At 43.1% G+C, this 26,530-nt stretch overlaps 1 protein-coding gene across 4 annotated transcripts in view; it reads left to right on the forward strand.

Annotated features, from left to right (window-relative positions):
• Nucleotides 1-21,460: 21,460 nt before the first annotated feature.
• CNOT2 (CCR4-NOT transcription complex subunit 2) overlaps nucleotides 21,461-26,530 on the forward strand; it is a 93,048-nt gene continuing 87,978 nt past the window's right edge. For 2 of the 4 annotated variants that reach the window (XM_031589471.2, XM_031589467.2), the window contains exon 1: nucleotides 21,461-21,613. The gene's annotated coding sequence lies outside the window, so the exon portion shown is untranslated. The remainder of the gene's footprint in view (nucleotides 21,614-26,530) is intronic. The other 2 variants (XM_031589468.2, XM_090138655.1) reach the window with 1 other exon arrangement.

Consider the following 26,530-nt stretch of genomic DNA (forward strand, 5'->3'; position numbering starts at 1 on the left):
TGAGAGTAGACTAGACTTTGTAATGGATTCTTTACAAGAGCTTTAATAGTTTAAACTCCCTGAGAATGAGACTCGTTTCTGCACTTATCCTTGACCTCCAACACAGTACTTTCTTAGGATAAGTAATTTGATCTCCTATTAGTTTCTTCTTGTGGCTTAAATCTTCACTCTTTCATGTTCCCTCTTGATTATTAACGCTGTGGAGATGGTCTGAAGCCAGCAGCAAGCCATGTAAGATTTTCACTGCTGGCATTTTCTCTTCAAAGCAGCACTGCTATGGCTGCCCAAGTCTCTGCTAGCAAAGGAAACCTTTGAAATACATGAGGCTCCACAGCATGATCACAGTAATGATGAGCATAAAATAAAGTAAAGAAATGAGAACTGTTTGTTTAAGCTGTTGGTAGCAACCATATAATTAAGGAGATGACAAGGTCTGGAGTTTGTTTATCTTTTCAAAGGCCTACAGACTGGCTTCTGCTTTACTACAGGTTGGGCCAAGTATAGCCTCGTTACTCATCCAGTGACTGAGTTGGCAATGCTTCCCAGAGGGATTGGGATCTTATGTCCTAGCACAGTCTCTAGCCTGTGACTCTGCTGTGTAGAAAGTGTGAGGTAACCTATGTAGAGTGATGCTTCCCAGAGTTACCCTGGGATGTTTGGGCTGGGAAGCTGCTCAGCGATGCTGAAGCACAGCAGTGATGGCACAAACTGAGAAGCAGATTTGGTCCTTCCCCAGGAGTCTGCCATCATTTGGGAAGGCAGTTGAGATCTAAACCTGCCCAGAGGCCACGGATAGACCCCGAAGCGGGGAGACTGAGGTTTCTGTGCTCTAGGCAGGCTGATGCAATCCCTTCTCAGGCTGAACCTCTTGCCTCCTTTGCCATGCTCTGCAAAGCGGCAGCAGAGCAGTAGCAGAAGGGGCCTGTGGCCAGAGGTCTGGTTAAAATATGTGTTTCGACAGAGGCTGGAGCTTCAGCTGCCAGATCCAGTGACAAAACTCTCTGGGCAGTACGAATTCACCACAGTTTGGTCCCAACACCAGTGAGAGCCTTTGGAGCATGTTCAGGGTTAAATAATTTCCAACAAAGCAATGCAAATAGTGCAAAGAAATGAGTTGATCTGTTTCATCCTATCTGTAAGTACACAAAATTACTCAATTACTCTGTCAGGTAATCCTGCCCTCAGTAGAATTAAGTTTGTTAGCTCCTTTAGTAAAGTAGCATTAGCTAAAATGAGAGAGCATTATATTCCATCTATCAAGCTAATCTACTGGGCTAATACGATAATCTTGGAATGACAATTTGTGGAAGATCCCTAGGAAGCTATTTCTTTTCTTTTGCTCTTTTTATGGGAGTTCTAGAATAAATATGTGAAATATTCAACAACTGAGAAATTATTAAAAAAAAAAAAAAGGATTAGTAAAGAAGAGTATGACTTCATCATCTGTGGAATTAAGAAGAACATTATGGCTTAAAAATGAGCATTTTGTTACTATTACTGGGATGTTTTTTATACCACATTTCAGAGTGTAGCCAAGGAAGATTGGACTATTGTGCTAATAGAAGAGGAAAATATGTGAGATTTTATGAGTGCAAAAGAATAAAGGAGATGTAAATTAAATATCCTCTTGCTATCATGAAGGTCGATCCCTCCTCTGTGCCTGCTCTGCACTGCCATACCTGAGAATGTTGCAAATAGAAAATGCAAATGCCAGATTTGGAGTTGCCAGATTTTACTTCATGGGATTTGGGTCAGGCCTAGGTGATTGCAGGACGGAAAATGGTCTGTAACAAAACATTCTGAGTTAAATCAAACCTAGAAGCAACCACCTCTATGGGAAATGCGCTGTGGGGATGTGGATAACCCCTCACAAATCCTTGCCACAGATAGACAAACACTGTGTCTCAACTGGCAAATACAAGTGATCTGTTGGCTACCCCTAGTGCATGTCTTAAACTTTCTAAAATGCTATGGGTAAATGCCCTCTTGCTTTAGCTCTTCAGCCTGAGAAACCTGCAATAGTTTACATTTGCTACTTGGGGTGACAGAGAGTGACTCAGACCCCTGACTGTGCTTCAGCCCTATTGCTATAGAGGGCCTCTTCATCTCCTCTTCTTCTGTGAAGTAACCTAGACAGCCAGCTTAACCTTCAAGGTGGCTTCTGGAGAGTTAGGAGTGGCCTGGCTGAGTTGATCATTCTTTGAAAAATGGAAAGTGAGATCCATCTCACCTGGCTGTAGTGACCTAAAAATTAGGTGTTATATCTAAGGCAGTTTGACTCCCTTTTATAGCCAATGCAGTGAGGTAAACACCCATGGAGGTCAATTTATCTGACCTGACTAGAAAAGACCAATTGACTTCTGGCAGTGCCTGTTCCTCTCCAGCAGAAAAAAAAAAACAAAAAACAAAAAAACAAAAAACAAAAAACAAAGGAAGTCTGTGGTGACCAGCAGATGTTCTGCCTTGTCATCTCCCTACAGCTTTGTGGAGGTATCAAGATATCTTCATCGTGGCAAAGCTTCACACCTCCACCACTGGTACACAGCTGACCACATACACAGAGAGCCAATTCAGTAATGCTGTTCTCCAATTAGATCACTTAAGCTAATATATTTCTTTCAAAATGAGTATCTTCAGTATAATATGTTGTGTACAGTATGTAATATGTTGGAGAAATTTGACTGTGGTGTAGTCATATAGGACTTATAACCATAGTCTAGCTGTATGTGCTCTATACATGTAGCCTATAGCCTTTGTGAATGTGGAGAGTAGATGGATATGTGGAAATATATTTTATTCACCAGCAGTATCTGGAACTTGTTGAAATTTTTATTTTCATTAAACATGCAAGAACTCTCTGTACTGTGGTGTGATCTGAATGCATAATTTAGAGGGAATATTATATTTTTTGTATTTTGTGAGGGTTGTTTTCTTCCATTCCTGTCTGGATTTTATTAAATCAAATTTATTTGTACAATTAGCCACTTCTAAAGTAAAGATGCAATATTTGCACTTTTTTTTTTCTTAAAAGCAACACTCATCATGTACTTAGAAAACTTTTTAAGACTTTCATTAGTCTTTATGAATCAGCTGAAGTAAATGTTTAAAAAATCTGTAAAGTAGAAAATGTTAACAAGGGATTTCTTGCATAATGTGTTCAGCAGGTCAAATTAATTACAATAAATGTGTAGCATCTGCACAGATTTTTGCAGATGAAATCACCGAGTCACAGCTGCTTACATGATTTTGAAGGTTGTTTGGTAGGATTCCATGCTCCCCATCTCTTCATTCAGCCAAGCTCTGTTGCTGCCCCACTGCTTTCTTCTGCAGTGAAATCCAGCAGAAAATTTGTATTAGTTTTAATATAATCCCATTAGTGTCAATCAATAACATGCTGCTTCAGACACCCCTGAAAGGCAGTTATAATATACAAGAGTTTTATCAAGTCAGTTCTTAGTGAAGTTTACTTTAAGATGAATGTTTTTGCCGTAGAGACAGCAGTTTATGAATATTTATATCACAGTATATAATTGCAGTGTTTAGTGTTAAATTCAAAATGAAGATACAGATATGCACCATAAAACTCTTCCTTCCACAAAGTCCACTGAAGTAGAAAATCATTTTGAAGCCAAGCAAGGCATGATGAAATAAAACCCCTTGACTGATGCTCTGGATTTTTAAACTTGCTTGAGTGTTATGTGACTTAGTCAAATAATTTCTTCAGCTTACAAGTTATGTTAACAACATAACTGAAAAATATAATGATGTTTGGAAGGTATGCACATTTTAGTGCATGTGTGAGAAGCATTCACCAATGTCCTATAATTATTTATCAGGTATTTCAAAGGTCTTTTGATTTGTCAGGATAATATGTCACTGTATGTCATGTCTGTTTCAGTGTGTTAGCATTTGCAACTATTTTGTTTTGTTTGTGGGATGAACCGATTAATGTAAACCACAAGACTAAAGGAGCATCACCACTATTCTGGTGAAGAACATAAAAAAAATATGTAAGAGATTGGTTAAATTTTATTGTCGAGAATTGTATTAGAATGAACTGGAAATTAAAATGGAAAGAAAGAGAGAAAAAGATCTGCTTTCTTTCTTCTTCTTTTCTAATAAGATAGAATGAAGTGAAAAAGCCAAGGATCGTGGGAAGGCAAGGAGCTTAGCTATGTACTTGCTGATGGAAACACTGTGTGCACTATCACAAAGTGCTTGTACTCTTTGCTTTAATAAAACCTAACAGAAGGAAAAAATCCTTCTGGTCAATGTGTAGAACCAGAGAGGGCATGCAGAGCTTGACCACAGCTGTGCCATGTCATTGTTGAACTGGAGAGGGTCAGCTTCTGTTTTGGGATCAGGAAGAACACCGTGGGCCAGAAATGGATGCATGTTGTGTCCCAGGACCCAGCATGGCGTGGTGCCTCCTGCTCAGTATGTGCTGGGAGCTGCGGGGTTGGGCAGCACCCGGGGTTTTCTGCTTGCATCCTTGCAAGTTGTCACACTGCCGCTCAGTCAGCCGTGCTATGTGTTCTCACTTGGCAAACGGACCCTTAAATCCGACATGACAGATGACATTTTCCATTTTCATACTTCTGAGCTCTGCTCCATCTTTGCTGAACCTTCACTCATGTCCCAAACGTGGGCTTGTCAGAGGTCTTTGTGACAGCACTGTGGTTGTACCACTGAGCTCTGCAACCTGTAGGCTGGTCAGAAATGGCCAAATTTAGCTGTGGTTACCTGGTGTGCACACAGAGGAGTTTGTGTGGCAGTGTTATGCTGCAACATGTGCTGGCACAGAATTAGAAGAGCAAACACCTATTTTGTGGTTGCAGCATTCATGAGGAGATACCAGAAAGAGTGTGTGTGACAAGGCAGAGACGTAAAGTGCTGCTAAGTGCTGCCTGTGTGCCTGAAATTATCTCACTAACGCATTCCACTATAAAGTGCTGATGGCAGGGGAGCAGGGTTATGTATAGCCAGCTGGTGGGGAGTGGCAGGGGTTGCTTTACATACACAGAGGAAAGCACTGGGGGTGTTTCTGGTTTCAAGAATTTGAAGGAATATGAAAAGAAACTAATCAGTTGGGCATTAATGATTAAGGATGGGCCAATTTGTTGTTCTGAGGCAGCTGATGTGCCTTAGCAGCCAAAGGCAGTGGTTATGTGTTTTCTCACACAGAACTGAGCTGGAGGGCCCAAAATCAGCTCATGTCTCCAGCCTCGCCCCTCTCTTTCACCGGTGCAGGCCCTGCTTGCTTCCTCCTGTGAGGGAAACCCATGAGCAGAGGCAGTGAGGCCGCCTGAATGCTGCTCTGCACAGATGTAGGGCTTCACAGGAAGAAAAGAACACCCACAGGAACTGAACTGCTGGGAACCCGCAGCGGATGGGTGGCTGTGATGGCAGCAGCCCACCTTTGAGCCAACACGCCTGCTCCCAGGCTGCTGGGAGGGGTATGACTTGAGGCAGCGGGGATGCGCACTTTGTCCATGCTCTCTATTCTTGCACTATGTAACAAGGAGGAAATGTATGTTTGGTCCACCCAGCCCTATATAAGGACACACGGCACTGCGCGGGTGGCTGGTGAAGCACAGAGAGAGCCACTAGAGGGCTCAGAGCTGCTGGCTGCACACAGTGGCCACTGGTGGCCTCCAGTTGGGGTTCAGCCATCCCCGCAGACTGCATGGGTGGGGTGTGGCACGGTGCTCACCTCATGTACCATTACCAGGAGAAATGTCATCTGCAGAAAATGTTCAATGGGCTCGGTACCTCAGTGCATTCAGTCCGTGGTGCATCTCAGCACCATTGGATGCTGATCACAGATGCAGGATGTGAACCATCAGTAGAAATAAATAAATAACTAGACAGATACTCATTCTCCCACTGAATGACTAAAAGCAATTGCTGTAACACGCCTCCTTTTCTGGGATAGTGCCTGGGCCGTCATCTGCTGAGTTTGAGAGTTCTAACACAACGTGATGTGATACAATATGCCCTTAAAATGCCAAAAAGCTCTCACATAAACAGGCTGCATGACCTGATGTGCTCCTTTTTATTTGTGATATTTCTTAAGTTGTAAGTTTAAAGTGCGGTGCTCACAATTTATTTCCTTAGAATCATAGAATGGCCTGTGTTGGAAAGGACCACAGTGATCATCAAGTTTCAACCCAATGCCATGTGCAGGGTCGCCAACCACCAGACCAGGCTGCCCAGAGCCACATCCAGCCTGGCTTTGAATGCATCCAGGGAGGGGGGCATCCACAACCTCTTTGCACGAGGATTATTGTTAGACAGAGAAGCATTGGCAGCGCATCGTCTCGTCATCGCTAAACTGTGAAGACTGGGTGCTTGTGCTCATTTTGATTTTAAATATAATAGAGTTGATTTTCTTTTCTGAAAGTAACTTCATAATGAAGACATCACAGAGTTAAAGAATGCCAAGGAAACTAAGTTTTACAACAGAAGTAATGAGATCTAATATTGTGTGTCCAGAGAAGGACAACAAAGCTGTGAAGGGCCTGGAGTAAAAGTCTTGTGGGGAGCAGCTGAGGGAGCTGGGATTGTTCAGTCTGCAGAAGAGGAGGCTCAGGGGAGATGTTATTGCTCTTTACAACTGACGGAAAGGAGATTGTGGTGAGGTGGATATTGTACTCTTCTCCCAGATAACAGCAACAGGATAAGAGGTAATGGCCTTAAATTGCACCAGAGGAGGTTCAGGTTGGATATTAGGAAAACTTTCTTCTCAGAGAGAGTGGTGAGGCATTGGCACAAGCTACCTAGGGAGGTGGTGAAGTCACTGTCCCTGGAAGTGTTCAAGAAAAGGGCATTAGTCACACTGAGGGACATGCTCTATAGCAGTCAAAGGCATGGGCTGATGGTTGGACTAGATGGTCTTACTGGTCTTTCCAACCTTGATGATTCTGTGATTCTATGATTTCTACTCTTTAAATAAAGTGAACAATGAGACATGTCTTGTATTTCACTTCCCATAATAAAATATGTTGTCAAGCATAGTATTTTTTATTAAATCAGATGATATATTTGAATTAAATTAACACACTTTCAGACAAATAATTCTTGCCTCAGTCTAATAAAATTATATCAACATGAAATGTTTCTAACCTTGGGTTTTTGACACTTCTTTGCCAGACCTGATGGGGATGATATATACTCAGAAGTTCCTTTGGTTTTAGTAAATGTTTTAGCAAAAGCATTACTTCTTTCTACAGCTGTTGCTCATCCTGGATTTTGGAACATCATATGTGCAGCATTACTATGGCAATTGTTTGCCATAACATTGATTTTTTGTTGCTTCATAGGCTCTAAATATTAATTTAATATTGATATTTTTCTCATTATTAAGTTTAGTTCATGATCAGTAAAATACACATTTTCGTGTATATATACTTTTTTTTCCCCCTTAAACCTGAGTAGATCTTTCTTGTTTATAAAAAATAAAGTGACAGCCCTCGTGAATTAACATTTTCTTCTTGAACAAGGTGGTGTGATCTAAATGTTTATGACATAATATAATTTATTATCAGAGCTTTGATACTGAAAAACCTCAGATTAACTGCAGAACATGCCAGGCTTTCATCCTGTTGGAAGATGCCTGCAGCTTAATCACAAAATACTACACATGATCAGGATCCCAGACTGGGACTTCTGGTCAGGTGGCAGCCACAGAATCATGACTGGAGCTGCCAAGGTCAGAGATCTATGGGAACCTAAGCACAGATTAAAGAATAAATGCAGCCCATTACAAGAGCAGTGCTACTATCAGAGAAAAGAAATGCAGATTTCTCTCCGACGTCTCTCCACGTAAGCCAGTAAGAGCAAAAGAAACTCACTCTTAACAAATGACTCTATTACTGGTCTTAGGAGATGGAGACATCCTCTACCGTTGCTTCTCAGCATTCTGACGGGACCGTGATTCAGAAGGAAATGTGTCACATAGTGAGTCATCAGCATCACTACCTCCAGCACCTCTTATCTCCCAGCTGAGAGCTGACAGTCACTTCTGAGAAAGCGAAAGCAGCAGATATCATCACTATGAGGCAAAAGTGTAGTGGAGACGGTTCAGCTCTGTAGTGTGACCTCTAAAACCTTTGCACTCTTCATTTCTGTTTATTTGTAAGAACAGGGAGCTGCTTGAGGTGCAGTGTCAGTTCTCAAGAAATGAAAAGCTAGAATAGTATTTATATTACATTGGTGCCATTATCATGATAACAATCAATTGTGTTTATGAACACATTATTTCAGACTGTGTATCTATGATCTATGACAGGAGGAAAATTGGAAAATCGCATGTCACTTCTTGATTTTTAATATATTAAAATATAAAAATACTTCTACAGCAAAGAAGTAGTTTGCTAACAAAGACAACTGGAAATGAAGAAGGTGAGCCCATCAAAAGAAGCAGTACCTGAAAAAAAATCACATCTTTTGGGGAAAATCTAATGCAGCAAGAGATCCCATATTTTGTTTTCATTTCCCAAATAAGTATTTCTGATTTGAATAAAGGTTTTGAGTTTTAATGAGGGGAAGATTTCTCTCTCTGTGTGGGTCTGGGACAACAGTTGTTCTGTATTACTGTTGTCTTCATGGAGCCTGGAAAATGAATGGGGGTTGCTGGGCAGTCTAGGGAGGGAGAGATGTGTGGCTGTAGTGCGACCTTTGTCATACTCCTCTTGATCTAGAATAGAAAAAGAAGAAGAGAAATTGAGAAAAAGGGAAGATGAACTTTTACTCCTACAAAGGCCATTCCAAAAAGAAAAGAGATCATCTACAAAACCTTCTTTCTTCTTGACCTCCCTTACAACTGAAGGTGTATCATGCTTGGTGCTCTCTGAGGAATGCCTTGGCATGTTCTGCGGTATCATGTCCCCACAATGCACGCCAAGTGTGCTAGCTCCATGGCTTTGTAGAAGAAAATTCCATTTGGTAAACAGGCTGTGCAGAGCTGCTTGGCCTCAGAGCCAGGGAAAAGTTGCCTGCCTTGTCTTAATGCAGCTGCAGATGGTGCGAACAGACAGGACAGCGAGCTGCAGAAGTGGAGGGGTGCGCTCCTCCTGCAGCCACAGCTGTGGGTACTGACTGCCCCCTCTCAACCTCCTCTTTGAGACCACCAGGAGGTCCCCTGTGACTGCTGCATTCTGATGGATCTTTCCAGCATGGTTTCTGCAGAAGAAGGAAACACTTAGAATTGTCCATTTCACTAAGAAATGTCTTGTTTTTTTATGTTGATGTACTTTGTATAAATAAAAAATATATATAGTGATTTACATTCATTTATTTATATACTCTGGAAAAAAAGAAGCAACTCTCTTGATTTTCACCACCTGAGAGCCAGAACTCTCTCTTGCTGCCCTGTGCTAATGTTTTTAATTATCAGCCTGCCTTTGCAAGGTGCCACAGGGTCTTTGCCTTCTCATTTCAAGCCACATCATGGTGCCACTGAACAGGAATTGGTGCTGCCTGAAAGAGGGCTGAGGTCAAAGAGCATGATCAGAAGTGCTGTAGTTCTGGCATCAGGCATCCTTGCAGAGTTAAAATCGCATGACTAAAAACACCTCCTGTAATCAAGAAGGCGCATTGTATGAGGCTGCATTCCTGAAACATCAGCAGTCCCATGGTGTGCTTCAATGAGACCTATCATCAACCAAACAAGCAGATAAAGGCTTCTGATTTTCTAATTAAAAGAGTGAATTTATCTTGATTCCCCATATGCTAAGGGAGGTTGATTAGTGAAAGATATAAGGGATTAAAACTTTGGCTGATTATAATTAAGACTAAATTATTCATTGCAAATAAATTATCTGACAAGTTGGCCATTATCCTTCTCCTGAGCCAATCAAACCTCAATCTAAAGTTTTCAATTTCATACCTATTTTGCAAGTTATTTCCAAGTTAACTGCTGAGGACACTGAGAAGGCAAGCACAGACATGGGTGGTTGTCCATCAGTGTAAGTTGAATAAGTCTGGAAAAGGTGAATTTTACTCCACATCTTAAAAAAATACAAAGATACACCTTACACAACATCCTGCACAGCTCTCTTACAAGTATATTTTATGTGTCTCACTAAAAAGACATTGAGATTTAAAAGAATTTATATTCAATTAGAAGAAAGGCATGCAAAGAGGTTTACTGCTGTTTCTTTGTCTTTTGGCAGAGGTGGTTTTCTCAGAGAAGAAAAGTCTGCTTGATAAAGGTGAGGGGGCCAGGGCAATTAGAGGCTGCAAGCTGGTGGACAAGAAGTTATGGACTTTCCCAGGTTTTTCATGTAGTGCAACAACACTGCAACAACAACTTCTGTTCTGTAAAAAGACAGGCTGCCTTCACTGGGGAGCCAACACATGGAGGCATTAGTTCTCAATGCCACTGTGCTCAGCTAAATGCTTCAGGTTGAGGTGGTGCAAAAGCATTTTGTGGTGCCAAAGGTTTAGAGGAACATGTTTGTGTCACTGTGGGCCACAAGCAGATTATCCTGAAACTTCAAGTACAAGTTTACAGGTTTAGCAGCAGGGTTGAATTTAATTTTTCAGTGAACAAGGAAGAAATGATAACTTGGAAGATTCATTGCTTTTGTCTGTTTGGGTGGCGGTTTTGTCTTTTGGGGAATTTTCAGGATGGTTTTTTTTTTTTTTTTTTTTTTTTGCATTTCTGAGTCATGAGATCAGAAATGCTGTTTGGATTCTTCATACTGATTCATGACTGTTATCTGAATTTTCATCAGGTTCTTGGAGGTTGTTGTGCCTTCAAACCAAAACATCTAGTGAAATGCATCTTTCAAGGAAAAATATCATCCAGTTTGTTCATAATTAGAAGCACATTTCAAGAAAGCAAAACCTTTTATTTACCTTTCAAAAATGAACATCATTTTTCCAGATGTCCGGAAGGATTTGGAGTTTGAAGCCCAGGTGCACCAAGTATGTTGTCAGGTAAGAAAGTTCTGTGCTACTGAGCAAGGTTGTGGCTATTTGGATCAGGATCTCCTTTTGCAGTTCTTCTGGACAAAGGAAGGTGTAAGCAGCAGAGAAACAATGCAAAAGAGCCAACTATGGTGTACTCAGAGTCTTTTTGCAGATGTCTTCTCCAGGAGAAAGGGAAAAAGAATGGCTAAAAGGGGTGCTGTGTGCAGCAAATACTGTTCATGTAAATACCGCAGGTCCCAGGTCAACAGCTTTCTTGGTTACTTGACTACCAGGACACAATGATGTGTGGACACACAGCATGACCACAGCACAGCTGAAGCTGAGTGAGCCATCAGCCTGATCCAGCCATGTTCCTCACATGGCAAGAGATTTCAGGTCAAGCAGCCATGGCTGCTGCTTCTTTGGGCTCGAAGGTGGCTTTCTGTGGTATGCTGAGGTTGGAAAGAGGCATTGCCAGTCCGTGCAGGGTTACTTGGTGCAAAATCTTGTTTTGCCTTAAAGGGGATCAGTCTAATGAGTGTACTCTGTTGGAGCTGCAGAAACCTGTGTACAGTCCCTGTCCTCTAAGAGCAGCAAATGGCTCGGGGTTGTAAGCATGGCGTCCTGCAAAAAAAAAGGAGAAAAAGTAGTCCCTAATGACTTCACACTGAGAGTGGGAATGTTGAAGAGTGTGCATGAGCTGAAAGGAGAGGGACTGATGGAGTCAAGCACGGCGTGCAGAAGTCTACCAAGCATGGACCATGAAACAAATAAAAAGGCCATATGCATATACCCAGGCTATCTCAGGTCTTGCCAAAGGCTGAGAATTGACAGAGGCAGAGGTTTTGTGGGCAAGAATGCTCTTTTTCACTGATGGACCAAATGGAACTGAAGAAATTATACTTCAAAGGTCAGAGTGTGTGTAAGAGAGACACAGAGAGGCAGAGAGAGATGAAGAGATGAGCTGAAGAGAGTTACGGGGAAGGAAACCCTAGAGGAGGGTGAGAAGAGGGGAGGGGTATCATGAATAATAGTGACTTACAGACTTAAGTCACAAGGGATGCTGGATGTGGTGGGGAATGAATGCAGAGAATGCACTCTGTAAATCTATAGGACTCCACTACACTGATTTAAGCAGATAAAATGTGTGAGCTGGAGGGACCAACACAGAGCTGCAGGTTGCCCAGACCAGAACAGGCTCACAGCCACACAGAGCAGTGCTGGCTTCTAGAACACAGCCATGCAGGGAATGTCCAAACAGGACAAGCGAAGTAGCAACATCACCGTAACAGAAATGAATGAGGAAGGTAAATCTGTGGCATTTGTACAGTTTTATGATGGTTTTTTTCCTTTCATATGTGAAGATAATTTCACTTTTCTTGTAATTATGATTTGGTCTAGCAATAGCATTTCAGTGTTTCCACCACTGGCACACAATTGATGTATACCATCCACAAATCTTCCCAGTCTACATAAGTGTGTGCTAGGACTATAAATGATTTTATTGGAAGGTGAATTCCAAATGCTGGGTACATCCAACAGACAACAAACATCAAAATGGATGAAAAAATATTTTTGTTTTTAATTAGTATATCCACTTGTTTTTCTATGAGAATCTCAGGGAGGAAAGGCTTGTGCGAAAATCATAACTGGGCATCTCTTTTTCTCATGAAACACCAGCAAAAAAGAAAATCATGCTGTACATAGTGGCAGGAATGACTACCAATCTTTTAGTTTCATTCCAGGAGATGGGTTGAGAAAGTAGGATCCACAACCGCTCTATTTTTCTCCAGAGAACTGTAACAGTACAGCATTCACACGCACAGCACACATGCATGTGACATGGCCCTTAAAACACAATTGTTAGTTCTTTTCCTTGCTGTGGGTGGGTGAAGCCCCAGTGTTCATAAAATGTCTCTTATAAAGGAGAAGTGAAAGACTATTTGCCCAGATTAGAGAACACAGATAAGGAATTATTCAGAGCTAATTCAATAGCTTTTCTTCTCCCCAAACTGCCATAAAATGCAAAATATTTGATAACACTGTAAACTAAAAATTATTGCTTACACTTCTCTATATGAGTTTGTTCAATTTACTGCTGTACCGTGCTTTTGATAGAATCTGGAATTGTAACTGTATGTTACAAACAATAAATTCTTAAATGCATTAGATATGATTAAACTTATGAAAATAATCACTGGTAAGCTTAGTAACATGCTCTTAGCACTAGGGTTTCTTCCTTCCCTCCAGCATAATTTTTTTTCCATGGTATCGGGAAGATCTACTACTGAAGCTACCCCTGAGCCACAACGTGGAGGCCACATCATTGTACACTTGAATTAAGATATTTATTTCCTGATGACTAGTGCAAATTTGGACAACATCATGCATTTCTTTATTTACAGTGGCAACAGATTGAAATAAAAGGTTGGCACTCACACAGTTCTGTAGGTAATTAGAACCAATAATAATGACAAGATCACCAGCAATGTTGAAGTGCATCTCCCCAAATCTTGCTTACAGAAACCGCAGGGGATTGCATAAAGCTACTTGTAAAGCATGAGCTTGCCCAAGAAGTCAAGCCTGCAGCAGTTACCTCCTGTAGGCAGTAGTGCTTCTGTTTCAGCTCAGAACTGGATGATTTCAGCATCCACTGACCTACACTGCTCTTAATCTTATCAATGTGATGGTTTGACAACCAGGAGAGATAGATGCAGGAATTGCTTCCATGCAGCCAAGACAGGTGATGGGGTGGTCAGACCTGAGGATCTGCACCAGAAGAGGGACAAATGGCATCCATACATCCCAAAGACAATGTGCAGCAGCTGATGGGTGGGAAGGCCAGTGAGCGCTGAGCTGCCTGGTGTGGCAGTGCAGCCCTGGCACAGGCCTTGCAGCTAGGATAGGTCCTTTCAGTGTCTTGTGGACAGTGAGAGGCCTCTCCTACAGCTCATCCTTCTGAACACAGCACAGCTTTGTTAGCCTGGTACAGAGTCCTTGTTGTCAGGGCTCCATCAGCAAGGCAGCTTCTTGTCAGTGTGCAACATGACTGACTAAAAAAATACCAAAACAACCACAAAACTGGGGCCCCCAGCACAAAAAGGATGTGGAGATGTTGGAGCTGGTCCAGAGGAGGGCCACAAAGATGATCAGAGGGCTGGAGCATCTCCTCTATGAAGAAAAGCTGAGGGATCTGGGCTTGTTTAGCTTGAAGAAGAGCAGGCTCTGGGGAGATTTCAGTGTGGCTTCTAGTACCTGAAGGGGGTTTATAAACAGGAGGGAGACTAATTTTTTACACAGTCTGATAGCAACAGGACGTGGGAAAGGGGGAAGGCGTGCTTTATCTAAAAGAGGACATTTAGATTAAATGTAAGAGGAAATTCTTTACTCAGAGGGTGGTGAGGCTCTGGCACAGGCTGCCCAGAGAAGCTGTGGATACCCTATTCCTGGAGGTGTTCAAGGCCAAGTTGGATGGGCCCTGGGTGGCCTGAGCTGGTGGGTGGCAGCCCTGTCCACAGCAGGGAGGAATCTGAATGAGCTTTAAGGTCCTTTCTAACCCAAACCATTCTATGATTCTATAATTCTATATCTACCCTCAGGATGCCATTGCAATGTGACTCATGCCAGACATGTGCAATGGCTGATCTCCTCATGCTGTGGTCCATCCTGGTGTGGGCTTTCCGGCCCAGATTTCATCCAGCATTCTACTCGTGTGCAAGCACAAAAGGCTAACAAGGATGTGGCAACCACAGCTTGCTATCATGAAACTTTCACCATACTAGCAGTGCTAAAAATCTTAACATCATCACTCAGGATGTTCCACATTTGAATTTAAACAATGGTTTATCATGGTGTTTTTCTCCCTAGGAAATATTTCTCTTGAACCAGAGAGGCCAAGCTCACTGTGAGACTTCCAGTCTGCCTGCAGCTCACAGTGGCAGCACTAGCCTGCACTGGGGCTGGGGGAACACCACTGCTGTATGGCTTTCAGCAAGTCACCTTGGCTCTTCTTCCTCATCTCCTTTGTCTCTGTCCTGTATGCTGTGACAGTGATTGCTTGGGAAAGGTCTGTCTCCAGCTATGTACCAGAAACCTTGATCTCTGGAGCTCACACGAACTCTTCATGCTGGTGATTTGGAAACAAACATGACTTGTTACTAACGAAACAGACATAACATAATCAGCATGAAGACAGAGGATGTTGGAACTACTGTTTACATTTTAATCACTAAGAAAAACTTCATGTTAGAAGATCATTTTCTTGCAGATGATTAATCCTGCTCTGAACAATGCAGGGTTCTTTCTGAAATCTGCTTAAAAATATATGTTAGGATCACAGTTTTATGCCTAGGATCTTCCTATTTAATAAAATCTTGCAATCAAGACAAATTTTCCCTTCTTCTGATGCCGACATAACATTTCATAACTAGATTTATCATACAGTGCATAGAAGAGAGACCTTCCTGCATATTTTCCAAACAGATGTCCTGAGCAGAAAATCTTCATGTCTGTGCTCAAACTTGTTTTTTAATGCACACCTCTGAAATATGGATAAGGAGTAACACCAGGGCTTCCCTTTGAGGGAGCGGCTGCATAAGGAAGGATGTCCTAGCTTGCATGGAACATCCCAGTACAGTCCCTTGGGGCACCTTTCCAGGCAGCAAGTGGTTCCTTCTCTGCACTGATGTGCAGTAGGGCTGGAAGCATATTCTAGAGTGATGAATTTTTAGATAGCTGAAGACAGTGGTGAGATGGATCCTATCCCTGGCCTTCAAGTTTATTTGACCTAACATCAAAGGAGAAGAATAAAAAGTAAAATATACTTGAGTACCAGGTGCCAGTATCTATAATAATGTATTGTTTCAACTATCACTGGGAAGCAGCGTTTCACTGCTGCGTGGTTATAAAGGCTGTTGCATCCCCCACTGACTTGCTACGAGCATGGCATGCCAGCTCGAACCAGCAGTGGTGCCTGGGCAGTCATGCTCCTTTGGGTCTGCTCTTCTGCACACTGGCACCTTACTTGAACTGGTATTGGGCTCCCTGCACCCTAACTAGTGAGGCAGTGAAGAATTTCTTCATGGAGAGGATGGTCAAGCACCGGGATGGGTGGAGTTCCCATCCCTGCAGGTGTTCAACAGATATGTAGACATGGCACTGAAAGACATGGTTTAGTGATAGATTAGTGATCTTTTAAGTCAGGATATTGGTTCAGTGTCATGTTCTTGAAGGTCTTTTCCAACCTAGATGATTCTATGATTCTATGATAGTGGAGCCCTCTGGCTGTGGGCTGCATGGCAGATTATGGTTATAGCAAGCAAGAAGAGTGGCATGACATTGAAAGAAAAGTCATGCTAAAGGAGGTAGGTGTATGGTCCCCAAGAACCATGTCTAAACATAAAAGTGAGAACCAGCACACACCTGAGCAGGACAGGCTGTACATACATAGCTAGCTTGCTTCTAGTCCTTGCAAATTATGGAACTACTATACTAATAATATACTAATATACTAATAGCTAGAGAAAAACAGGTCCAGGTGGCTCCTCAGAGCTGTGTGGACTTGATCACCTTCTAAGTTGCTCAGTCACTCACTACATGAGCAGCAAGATACAACAGCCTTCTGTACTATGAGTTCAACATGATCTGCTGTGCTGTGCTACAAGCATATACATATCCACTTCTGACAGTTCTGCTTCAGAGGAGACAACTTCTGAGAAAGATGAAGAAAACAGCTTCGCCCTGTAACACCATGCAGTCAGAGTTCATTTGTTGTGCTCATTAACACTAACTTAGAGGAGAGCACCTTTTTTTTTTTTTTTTAAATAAGCCTGCCTGTCAAACATGAAACGCTGTCAAAACACAGTGAGTAGAATTCAGCACTTTCCAGATCCCCAAGTTCTGTTCCCTTGCCTAGCTGAGACCTGTTGTAAGTGAAATTAGTACTTTTATCTTAGATTTTGTGATTGCTTTCTCCAGGCTGCTGGTTATATATTTACTGAACTTTTTTACAAAGCTCTTGTAAAAGTTTTTACTTCCTAGCTTAAAATCAACTTTTAATTATGACAGTCTTAAACACATCTGTTTATGTTTTTATCAGTAGGAAATGTAGCTTAGTGGAGAGACTGTTCTGTGTCATCCATTCATACTGACTGCATCACATGGAAAAGTCATGAAAAAAAACAACTCAGCAAAACTCCACACATAAACTCACCCCAAATAAAACACTGTCTTTTAATATAAATTAATAGTTTCAAATAAGAAACAAACCTCCTGAGCAGGCAGCTCTCCAATGACTGCCTGCAGAAGCACTGGACTCCACTCCTGAGAGCTGAGATTGGACCAAGTTTCCCCATCACCAACTCTGCAACTGCTCTCTAGAGATAATCTTGCTTGGTGATGTCAGTTAGCACCTTCTTGGGCACATATTTCTGTTTCTCTAGTGCTTCCCCTCCTTTGGAAAATATATTCTCAGCTGTAGCATTATTATCTTTTTTTAATAGGTATCTCTGCCACCTGATTTATCTGCCTGCTTACTAGCACTATGGCAGAACTCTTAGTTACAATACAGCAGCATGAACAATCTTATTTTTAAAAAACCTTACATTTTTGTTCCATATCATTTTACAGAATTGGCACATTTAATTTTGAACGTGGGTTTTTTTTTTTTTTTTTTTGTCCTGGTGCTCTGGTGCAATTAACTCTGAATTACACACTGAAGGGAATATGGCAGAAGGCTGGGATAGAGTTTCCTGATAGTAAAAATATGAAAGACTGAGATAAAGATACCTCTGCTCTCAGTATTCTCTCCTGGAACCTACAAACTCAGCAGATGAGAGGCTATCTATGTGGATACCTTGTGATGCATTTTAACACTAAAACACTAAAAAGTAAAAGAGCTGTACTTCTAGGGCTTCCCTTGCCAGCAGTGATCCCTGAAAAACTCTGTAGGAATGAAAAGATAGATCAGGACAGTACCCCTTCCCCCTTCCCTTGCCCCTTCCCTTCCCCTTTCCTTTCCCCATTTCCTTCCCCCTTCCTTTCCCCTTTCCTTTCCCCATTCCCTTCCCCCTTCCCTTGCCCCTTCCCTTCCCCTTTCCTTTCCCCATTCCCTTCCCCTTTCCTTTCCCCATTCCCTTCCCCCTTCCCTTCCCCCTTCCCTTCCCCCTTCCTCTCCCCTTTTCTTCCCCCTTCCCTTCCCCCTTCCCTTCCCTTCAACTAGAAATTGGAGACTGACTTGCACAAGTCAATATAACTAACCAAATCCTCTGAAATCTAACTATTTGGAGCTCTATTTTTGTGAAATACTTAAGAATCAGAAGTCTAGTGTAAAAAAAAAAAAGACACCTTCGTGCTACTATGTCTGAAAAAATGCTTTAACACACCTCTGCGGTTAGATCTTTAGTATCAGATTGGGGTAAGATAGACACACCTTTATTTTTGTGTTAAAGAAATATTTTAAAAAATCAAATAGGCTGTATTTATTAAAAAAAAGAAAAAAGAAAAAAGAAAAAAAACACCAAAAAATAACTGCTGTGTTCTTCTAAGGCAAAGATTAATTCTTAGCTGTGTAGAAACCCCATAGTCTTGCTCCAAAGAATGCAAACTGACATACATTTGAACATCATGTAGCAAGGAAGACATCTGTGTAAAGCTCCCATTCCCAATTATGAATGCTACACAGTTGTGAATTCAGCAGAAATCAGAAACCTCTGAAGAGGTTTTTCACTCTTTTGCCTAATTAAATGCATCCTGCAGTCAAGGAGTACTACCTTCTAGCTCCGCCTGTTTCTGTCAATGGGCTTACACCCTAATTTGTGAAAGGAAAATACAGCTTGGTTTGCCATCACTGAAAAGCTGTTAACTCTTGCACTAGGCAATTGCACTGCATTTGCTTTTCCAGAGGAATAGAGAAGGAAAGATTCTTAATGCACTCCAATGTGCTTTTTGTTTTTTTCTGAAAGTGACCCACAATCCTGCCTATTCATCTTGTTCTGCCTCCATTCAGGGCTGAGGATGGTGGTCTTATTACAGCAAAGCAAATGGAGCACTCTAATGGTGTCCTGTGTGCACTCTGGCAATTCCTCTTCCTCCCACATCTGTGACTGCATTGCCCACCTCCATCAGTGATGCTGAATGGGGCCAAAGAGCAACTAAAAACTTTCTGGGGCAGGGATTAAGGAACACTGCAGAGGCTTGCTAGTGAACACACAGAGCCACAGTGATAAAGCATTTGGGGATTTCAAATGCATTCGTTTGTCTTGGTGCCCTCTTTCCAAATGTTCATGTCAGTAGTGCTCCAGACAGACGCTGCATGCGTTCAGCTCTCTCTGGATATCAGTAGAAGCAATAGCCAGCTGGAAATTCAAATGAAGATGATAATGCTCATGGACTTGAAAAGAAACACAGAACACTTGACTGCATGGGCCTGCAGCACGCAACATGCTGCAACACGGCTCTTCTGTAGCTGCTGCCATCATGTATGTCCTTCACCTGTGCTGTCATATGCAGAAGTTTGCAGACCAACTCCTACAGATGTTCTTGTATTGATTAAAAATTGATGTGCATCAGCCTAGTTTGTAAAATACATCAATAAGTATAGAACAAAACACCAACCAAAAAAACCCCACCAACAAAAATGGGGAAAAAGGTTTAATTAAATGATACTAAAAGTAACAAACGCATATCTGATTGTAGATGAGGATTCACACAAGGAAGTCAAACTACACAAGGTTCAAAATGGATTAGAAGCGTCCACATATGATCAGCAGCCATTTAATTAAATGAGCTCAGAACACTTCTTCAATTAAATAGGTGCAATGAGGCAAAACAGGCCTCACCACCATAGAAAAATATATCAAGTCAAAAGTAGCCAGTGTAGGAACACAGCATGTACAGCCTAATACATTCTCTTTATCAGCTTCAGAGATTATTTTGAAGCATTAAAATGCTAGCATTTACATTAAGAAAACAAGCAAGGACAAAACAAGTTTCACCAACAGAATTCATGTCACAATTTATACAATCTGAGATTGCTATTTAGGCAACAAGATTACTAAATAGGCTAACCAGTCTAAACATGATTTTTTTTTTTTTTAATAATATTTTCTGGATCTGTTGAAATTTAGAGGCTTTTTGTTGCATAAATGCCAACTGATTTGCATGTGAATTCCAGCCTTGCAATGGACACAGAAACGCGTCCTCAAGGATGCACTGACAAAGTAAGGTGCTTAGTTTACTGGCAGGAAATTCTTGGATATCCTAAATCTTAAATGATAGATTCATAGAATCATTTGAGTTGGAAGAGACCTTTAAAGGCCATCTAGCTCAACTCCCCTGCCTTGAGCAGGGACACCTACAGCTTATGACTTCTCTTTGGGAAATGTAACAAAAATTAGCTTTCTGAAAAGACACCATTAAAGTGTAAAGTGAAACATAATGCAATGCTTACAAAGAGTTGGTAAGACAAAAGAAAAACTTATTTAACAACGCCTTTTAAAGTGACATGACATCTGTGCTTGGTTCATAGGCAGTGGCATTCAGAAGCTGGTCTCCCATCTTAGGTAGAAGACTGCTCTTCCAACTTCAGAAGCTTTTGACAGACACATCACCACAGGTACCAACGTTCCTGTGAAATCCAAGTGTTATGTAACCAACTGAATACTTATTGTTGTGTTTGGAACTCCCAAATCAAACTTGACTGGTAATAACTGTGTGAAGTTACTGAAAGAAGATGACTATTCCTGGCCAATTTTTTGTTTTCATTTTTCAACTACATGATTATTTCCTAACAAAACAAAAAAAGAATTACCATTAATGGAGGGAGAAGCCAGTTGGCAAATATCATGGACCTCGATCTGTAAACACTCGCATACAGGCTTAGCTTTGGTGCTGTTCATCGTCTCATTGACTTCAAAGAGATTATTTGCATTATGAGCATTTTGTGCATCTGCACTTGCTGTACTGGACCCATATGTGACATCACCATGTATTTTCACGGTGATAAACTAAAAACTCGTTGTATCATCTAGGTAACTCGTCCATTTTAATCATAACGCAGGCAGCGCAGCCTGTGTGTCCACCAGGACCTCACCAACACAGGAGATTCAGACTTTCACACAGTTTCACTCATCAGGTTCTGGACACAGACCCCTCTTAGGCCATCCCGCATCTCCAGAAGAACCAGGACATGTTTTCCGCACTTGTCACCAGGCCGTGCTGCTCCCCTGGGGGTACGTCTGTGTGACCCCCCGGCGCCCCGGCCTGGAGAAGGGGCGAAGGCCCCCCAGCAGCGGTGCCGCCTCTGCCCTCACAAAATGGGCGCCGAGCGCGGCAGCGGCGCAGCCCCGCGTTCCCGCCCGCCGCAGGCCCGGCGGAGCGGCGCGGCAGCCCCGTGGCCTACGTGCCCCGCCGGCCCCGGGCGCCGGGCCGCGTCTCCCGCGGGAGGCGGAGGGAGCGCGGCGGAGCGGGCCGCGCTTCTCCTTCCCCCTTCTCCTCCTCCCGTCCCCGCAACCCCGCGTCGCTCCGCAGCGCCGGGCGGCGCGGCGCTCTCCCCGCCCCTCAGCGCCGCAGCGGGCCGAGCGGCGGCGGCGGCGGGGTCACGGCGGCGGCCGGGTCAGAGGGTAAAGGTTGCTCCCCCAGCATCCTCCGTGCTGGATACTCAGCCATCTTGGATCCGCGGGACAAGAAAATTCATGCGGTGAGTCCGGCCCCGGCCGCCCCCCCCGACCCCCGCCGCCGCCCCGCTCCCCGCCGCAGCCCTCCCGCGGCCCGATGAGGGGGGGCCCGGCGGCGGCGCGGCCCGCGGCGGGGCTCTGCGGGCCCGGGGCCGTCCCGCCGGGTTTCCGTTTGCTTTTGTCTCCGAGGGGAGCGGGGGGGACGCGCGGCGCCCGAGCCCGGAGCGCAGCCGCAGGCCCGGCCCGGCCCGCCGCCCCCCGCCCTCCTCCGCGCCCGCGGCCGGCGGGGGCCGCCGGGAGCCGCTCCGGGCCCGCCCGAGGCCGAGGCCCGGCCGCGCTCGGGCCCCGCATCCCCCGCGGCCGTCGCTCCGCCGCCGCGGCCCGCTCGGCCCGTTCGGGACGGCTCCCGCCCGCCGCCTCTCTCCCTCGCCGGGCCCGTCCGAGGGCCGCGCGGGCTCCGTTCCCCCCACCCCCCCCGCGCCGCCGCCGCAGCCTCCCGCCGGGCCCGGCGCTGGTGCGGCCCGGCCTGTGCCGCCTGCCGCCGGGTGCCGCCGGGCCCCGCTGCCGGGCGGCGCCGTGCAGCCGGGGCGGCCTCGCGGCCTGCGCCGCCGGGCCTCCAGCGAGTCCCCGGGTGAGAAACGGGGTGAGCCGGGGATACCGTCGGCCTGCTTCCTTTTACAAATTACATTTTTTTTTTCTTTTTTTTTTTTTCTTTTTTTCTTTTTTTTTGCGTGTGTGCGCCTTTTACGCTCTCCTCCTGGTGGCGGTTAAGGTGATGTGTAAACAGGTTCTGGTATTCCCTCAGACGTGTTGGTAAAACAAACTTGAAACGGAGCGATCCCCTGCAAGAATTTGCCTCCGTGCACGGTGTGCTCGGTCCGGCCCGGGGGGCGCGGGGCGGTGGGTCGGGGCGGGAGCCTGCAGTGCGAGGTGTGGGGCTGCAGCTGTGTTCCTGACAGAAGCAGGGGTTTGTTTGCACGTACTACAGGTTGGAATTCCTGTGTTGTTGGCGGTGGTGGTTTCTTTGTAATTTGTTTTCTTCAATGAAGTTGCAGGTAACTTTGTTTTGGAGGTTCTCTAATGTGAGCTGGTGAAAACTGGCGTTAGGCGTGGAGCAGCCATAAGTCTGTTTCACCAGAGAGCTTGTTTCCAACTTTGCACAGTGTTATCCCTAGAAGACAATCAGAACTGTCTGCGTCTCACTCTTGTTCACGTGTGTGTATGCATGCGACTCGCACAGGTGAAGGTGGTGTTCCTGCTCCCCTGCACACTGACCCTGTGGTGCTGGGGGCTTTGTCAGAGCCCCTTGGCCTGGGGTAGGGAGGTTGAGATGCTCGAAGTGCTGTCGCAGCACTCTGCAGGAATCCTCGCCTTTCTGGAAACTTGGATTTGTTTCAGGCTGTTAAAACTTGTAAAGACCTGCAAAAGCGGAGTAATTGTTTAGGTTTGCATTGCAAAGGCATCTCTACTTGGACCTGTATGGGTTGTTAGGTGTGCACTGGGGTACTTGGAGTTCTCTTATAATAGTGTTTTAATGGAACATAACTTGCAAGGTCCACTTTCATAATCTTTAAGGCTGTGTTCAGTGCCCAACTACTATTGATGATGATAATTCAGCTGGCATAAAAAAACTTCAAGGTGTTAACTGCTTCGAATCTTAGGAAGGGATTTAAATACTTGATACTAGGATGTGACCCACCTGACTTGCAAGTGTGTTTCTGTTTCGCTTTCAGGAAGCTGTTGATAAGAGTTTGTTAGCAGGTAAATCTGCTCTGTGCTTTTCTTACAGAAAGGTAATGTCACTCTCAAAATCATCATTATTACTGTTACCCATCTGTGGGTCAGTTCTACCAGCAGTGAAAGCAAAAACCCTTGGTTAAGAACTAGCAAAAAACCACCAATCATTGAAATTTATTAAAGATGACTTGAGTCCTCTTGAAAAGAGAGTAGAGAATTAGTATTCACTGGGAAGAATAGGATGCTTAACATGTTGTCCCTTGCTGCATGATGGCACCTAGAAGCCTTGGTCTTCATGTCAGCCCTATAAAGCTGTGCGTTCCTCTCAGGCAGTGGTAGCTTTCATTAACTATTTTTGCTGTATTTGCTGTCCTTCTAAATGTATTTCTGGCTGGACAGAAGTTGGAAATTTTATTGCATTTTGAGCCTCCGTTGTGTGGTTTTTGTACTTCTGCATTGGTGCAAGGGCCAGGCTGTGCTGTGACCATTGCAGGGTTTGTAACCTCACTGTACTTCTAAACCTGTTGTGTGCCATAACAAAGAGGTGCGAAATATTTTTTTAGCAGAGTTGTTAAAGACTCCAAAAGTGAGCATAATTTAAAGTACACTCTTAGTTAAAAATATATGTTGTTTGCACCTGCCTTTTTGATTCAATCTGGAAACTTAAGGGAAACGTTGACTTGCTTGCTTTGTTATGGGATACATAGGAAGTGCACCTAAGCTCCCAATCTTTGTTCTCAGGTAGGTTCTGCTACTTAACTTCGTTGGGGTTATCTCTTCCTGTAAACCTATAACGTGGTTGAATAAGATTTCAAAGGCACTTAATAAGAAAACAAACAAAAATCTTGTTCATATATAAATACAAAAATTCTCAACTTCTTGGCAGAATCCTTGCCGTATTTGTTGTATATTTCTGAATGTTAGCTTGGGTACAAACTGGCAGAAATCTTCTATAGATGCACGACACCATTATGTCAAAGTAGTACTTTGGGCACAAATTTAAAGGATTACCCTCTAAATGATAGCTTTGAAATTATTTTTATTATGATTATAAATAGTAAAATTTATACACAAATGGCAGTGCTTCTTGACAAAAGGCAGGAAATTCAAGTGGGATTGACTTTGCTTCATCTGGGTTTTTGAGGTGCAAGTAAGTAAATTTAAAAATAAACAAACAAACTAAGTAAACATTCTTCTAATTTTTCTCATGTAGCAGAGACCTGTTTTTCTCTAGAAGTTCATTCCAATATCTCAGAGCAATTCCAACAACCTGTTTCTCTTGTTCTTTCCCACATAGGATTGAGTGTCTTTCTTTTCATTTTCTTAGTTTGTTTTCTGTTGTGTTTCAGCACCTATATTCTGTGTTTGTGTGTTGCGTTGGTCTCCTGCCCTGGGTTCCTGTAAAAACATACGAACAACTGAAACTTTGTGGGTAGTCTCATTGACTTGAAAGCACCCACTGGTGTGCTGACAGTTAACCTCTTACATCAGAGCTTTCAGGGCATGGGCTGGGATGTTGACAACTCAATCTACTTTTATGGAACATTGTAACAATGTAGAAGGGGTTGTGTCAAATAAAATTATTGCACAGTGGGTTGTTTGGAGTTTTCCTTATGGAAATTTGTTTTCAGAGGTGTTTGTATTCAAAATTTATGTTTCTGTGCTAATCAGTAAGAGATTTCTGTGTAGAATTACAGTCTTTATGCTTTTATTTCAGCAATAACAAAAGACCGTAAACTTTTCAGATTGCTTTTAATTTATGTTGTATCTCTCATTTATACTGTTATGCTGAAAGTTGCATGTTGTATGGTGGTAGTTGGTATTAGCTCAGAGCTGAGCTACTTTGGGCCCCAGATTGAGATGGAGATGACCCCTGCCCCAGGGCCCCCTGTGCTGCCCTCCTTCAATATGTCTTGAGGTAGCCCTGGTGATCAGCAGTGGTACAGGAACATGGGTGTTACTTTTTCCTTTTGGCTTGTTCCGGTATTTGACCACTCTTTACACAGTGTAATATGTTTAAAACTCGATCATAATCAATAATTTTTTCAGACACATTCTTCTTGTGGTGAGCTATGTTGTGAGAGTTGTACTTATTGATGAATTTCTGATCAATGCCAGAGTTTCCTTCTGCTTTCCATCATGGTGGTATTTTCAGCATCATCCTGTACCCCATCTCACAATTCTTTTTGATTGCAGTCAGTAACTTTCAAAGCATATTCAAAGCTCTACCTTCAGATTCTTTGTGCATCTGAAATCAGCGATGGGTGGACGTAGAAGTCTGACCTGTAAAAAGCTATAGTTTATTTAAAATGAAAACTACTATAAACACTGCTATGTTTGTGGGAGATGAAACGGAAGCTGGCGCTTGGTGTGACTCCCACTGAGCAGACAGAGCGGCGGGGGCTGAACGGTGGAGGCAGGGAGGTGCTGTCTGTGTGTTGGAGTTACCCCCAAAGTGTTGTGTGAGAGGTAAGTAATGGAACCCATTTCTAGCTGAGTTCTGATTTGGAGCACTGGCATAATGCTTTCCTGTGTTTCACTTGGTTGGTTCAAGGGTTCTGTGGAGCTGGATACCAGCAGTAGTTAGTGTATGTACTTAAAATAATGTTTATAAACACTAACTGGTCCTGTACTAAATTCCATAGGTGGCTGTTGTATTCTTTATCCTTACACATTTCAGAATTTTTTATGTTAGTGACATTTTTCCTTACAATCTAAAGACACTTGAAAACAAGAGGTTTCTAGGCACCAAAAAGAAATCGTGTGACTAATCATATTAAAACAACTGCAACAGTTACAAATTATAAACTCTTAATGGTAAGTTTTGTAGGCAACTTCGTGGCAAACAAGTTTTTCTAAGGCTGTCTTGGTAACGCTGACAATGATAACATAGTATCATCATACATTATCTTTTCTTTCTAAGGATTGTCTGAAGATTCCTGTCCTAGAGCAAAATAAGTCATGCTTTTATCAGTGGACTGTGCATTTGTCATACAGCCTATATGACTGTATGAGTTTTTCCTTCAAGTTTCAGTGGAATAGTATTTTCCCATCTTCAGCTCATTAAAACTTTGCTTTGTTTGAGGTACTGATTATTCTTTGTATCTATTTTTAATATGTTTTCCATGTTCTAATTTTGAGAACCATTCTTGTGAAGGAAGTGTTGTCAGGGAATTTAAAAAAATGGGGGAAAAAGAAATGCC

This window comes from Phasianus colchicus, chromosome 1, assembly GCF_987193195.1.
Source record: "Phasianus colchicus chromosome 1, bPhaCol1.hap1.1, whole genome shotgun sequence".
NCBI lineage: Eukaryota > Metazoa > Chordata > Aves > Galliformes > Phasianidae > Phasianus > Phasianus colchicus.